The sequence below is a fragment of the Hoplias malabaricus genome, chromosome 8 (genome assembly GCF_029633855.1).
Source record: "Hoplias malabaricus isolate fHopMal1 chromosome 8, fHopMal1.hap1, whole genome shotgun sequence".
In the NCBI taxonomy this organism is placed as follows: Eukaryota; Metazoa; Chordata; class Actinopteri; order Characiformes; family Erythrinidae; genus Hoplias; species Hoplias malabaricus.
The window spans coordinates 43,492,993-43,496,295 of record NC_089807.1 but is presented as its reverse complement, the minus strand read 5'-3'; the positions used below and the strand labels follow the sequence as shown (position 1 = coordinate 43,496,295).

The window sequence follows — 3,303 nt, the reverse complement described above, 5'->3', positions numbered from 1 at the left end:
ATTTCAGATTTTAAAGTATATTTACACAAACATTTTGCCAGTTTTAGTGTTTTTAAAAAAAAAAAAAACAGGGGCGTGAATTTAAAAATCTGAGAATCACGTATTTTTCTTAGGAAAATAACAAAATTAATTTTACAGCTCTCCCAGTAAACAATTAGTCGTTGATTCAACGTTGAAATAACGTTGATAATTGAACCCACAACCTGAGCGGCGCTAATAAAGTGGACACATTATACGGAAACGAGGAGGCCATTTTAACATTTGGGCCGACTTGTTTATGACCTTCGATGTCTGTACCAGTAAACAATTAGCCGTTGATTCAACGTTGAAATAACGTAATGACTGCCGTTTAATCAACGTTCTCTTAAGGTTGAAAATGAAAGTTGAAAAGACGTCCAAACACAGATATTGAAAAGACGACTATTAGACGTATTTTGGACGTCCATTGACGTTATTAATTGGTCCCGAAATAAATTACTTGTATAAAACGCGTTTTGGACGTCCACTGACGTTATCGATTGGTCACCACTTAACTAAATTATTAAGATGGAATTTGGACGTCCATTGACGTTTAAATATGTCCTTGATGGACAGACTACTTTTAGACCTATTTTGAACGTCCAGGGACGTTCCTTGTTTACTGGGCTATGTGATGTAAAACAGACTCTTTATAGCCATCCCAGTAAACAAGGGACGTCCCTGGACGTTCAAAATAGGTCTAAAAATAGTCTGTCCGTCAAGTGGTGACCAATCGATAACGTCAGTGGACGTCCAAAATACGTCTAACAGTCGTCTTTTCAATGTCTGTGTTTGGACGTCTTTTCAACTTTCATTTTCAACCTTAAGAGAACGTTGATTAGACGGCAGTCATTACGTTATTTCAACGTTGAATCAACGGCTAAATGTTTACTGGGGCAGTCTTAAAAGCTGGAATTAATGCACATAACACCTTGTATTTAAAAAAAACTACCAAAGGCTCAGCTTAGGAACGCTTCAGAGTAATAAGTGTTACATAATTTTTTTCATCGTTGTGTGAGGTGGAGAGAGAGAGAGAGAGAGAGAGAGAGAGAGAGAGAGAGAGAGAGAGAGTTGTGTCGAAGAAAGGAAGAGCGTGATCAAATAATACTCGTGGTGAGAAAGGAAGAACGAGACTGAAAAATAGCCTGCACAGGAAAACGAGAAAGACTGCGTGTGTATTTTTGAGAGACTGAGAGAAAGAGAGAAAAGTAGTGCCTGCTTTACCCGCGACCGAGCAGAAGTTTCTCGAGCGGAGTGATTCGAATTGTGTGCGGAGTGTGGTGCGGTCGGCGCCGCTGTGTCTCCAGGCGGAGAGCGGATGAGTTCAGCTCAGAGAGAGGATCGCAGCTGCGGAGGAGGAGAGCGAGGTACTGCAAAAAAACTTCACTTTTACCGCTTAAACACATAAACACGAGCCGGTTTTCTGTTGCTGTTGCCTTTTAGTGAGTGTTCAGGAGCGGAGAGCACCCACGAAGTCTGTATTTCTGTCCTAAATGTAGTGTTTAGTGAAGTTCTCTTGGCTTTCAGAAGTTGAGGAGAGAGGTGTGGAGAGGTCACTGCTTTGCTTTGGCTGCTGTGTGTGATATGAATTCAAATGGGACTAGCTTTCCCTGTCACTTTAGCTTATTTTGAGTTGGTTTAAAGTCATATTTGCAGCTAATATCTATGTCACTTATGTCCTTGGCTACAAGTGTTAAGTTATAATGGGCTTTGCTTTCCTCTAAAATCTCTAAAAGTGGTAAAATCCAGTTTCCCCCGTGTTTTAACGGTTATTTTGCCCTGATAAAGTCTTCCGCGTGTAGTTCTGAAGTGTGGAGACTGCTCCTGGGGCTTAAACTGGTGTTTTTCGTGCTCCTTGGACCACTGCATTACGCTGATGACATTGCAAATGGATATTTCAGAATGGTGCACACCATTTTTACAGTGATTTGTGGCTGTAAACAAGCTTTAAAGATCAATGGCCTTCTTTCAGGTCTTTAATAATCACTTTCCAGTGTTTTAACCGTCTCCAGTTCATACAACAACAGTGTTGTGGATTGTAGTTTGTAGATTCTTTAAAAATGGCAGGTTTACATGTCACTCATGAGGCCAGTCATTGTGCATCAGTGTGTGTGTGTGTGTGTGTGTGTGTGTAGCTGATAGACCAGAGCCTGTATTCCTGACATCATTGAAGATGACATATCAGATTACTCAAAGGACAAGAATTCGTCCTTGTCCGTGATTTAGTTGGCTTGTTGTTTGGTTCTAAATGGTTCCAGTTCCTCTGTGGGATTGTATTTGGGGGGGGAATACACTACCCCCTCAAAGTAGGTGCAGGCTTTGGCCTTGGACTGAAACACACATCTCCTCGGGGTTACCCCGGAAACCGTGGCTGTTTTTAATATTAAAGATACACAATTTAAACGTTTAAGAAGTGGGCTTTAAACCACGATCTTATGGGAACGTTTAAACAAAGCAATAGCTGAAAGTAGATGGATGGAGAGAGAAAGAGAGACAGATCTGTGTCCTCGTGGGCTCTAGGCGTTTACAGCAGGATCCAACAACACTCAACTGTAACCAAACAGAGGGGAAAAGAAGGAGTTTTAGCGCAGTTTGTGACTCCTTTGCTCCGTTCTCGTTGGTTTTACATCGTGAGGTTTCCACTGTGGCAGGACTGTGTGTGATGTGGGTGAAACGAGCGACTCATTGGTGGTTAAAACATGTGTAGTGTTTGTGGGACAAGGTCATAAAGCTGTTTCCAGCACTTTCCAAGTGGCTGAACTGAACTGAGGTGTTCACATTTGAGGGAAAGCAAACACTTCCGCAGCAAACGCAAAAAAGTGACGTATCGTTTCGTAGCGTGTAGCGATGCTGCTGTTGGTTTCTGACTGAATTTGACACAAAATACTTGTTTGTTTTGGGCCTGAACGCTCATGGCCTGGCTGCAGTGGTGATTTTATTTCTTTATTGTGTCTGTGTAGTAGCAGTAGCTGAGGAAATATGACTATGACGACTACACTTCGTCCTGTAATCTGTCTAAATTAAGACCATGGTAATATATAGGTGAGGTGATAGCTATGGTTGGCCCACAGTTTTATCTAGATGTGTGATGATATCAGAATCGAATCTGTATTCACGTATAGGTTTCACACAGCTGTTAATGTTTTTGTTATTATTTACTATTGTTGCATCTGGGCGGCACGGTGGAGCAGCAGGTAGCATCACAGTCACACAGCTCCAGGGACCTGGAGGTTGTGGGTTCGATTCTCGCTCCGGGTGACTGTCTGTGAGGAGTGTGGTGTGTTC

The 3,303-nt window shown here is 42.1% G+C and overlaps 1 protein-coding gene across 1 annotated transcript in view; it reads left to right on the top strand.

Moving 5' to 3' along the window:
• The first annotated feature begins 1,288 nt into the window (after positions 1–1,288).
• Positions 1,289–3,303, top strand: part of smad1 (SMAD family member 1) — a 25,130-nt gene continuing 23,115 nt past the window's right edge. The window contains exon 1 of the mRNA XM_066678605.1: positions 1,289–1,385. The gene's annotated coding sequence lies outside the window, so the exon portion shown is untranslated. The remainder of the gene's footprint in view (positions 1,386–3,303) is intronic.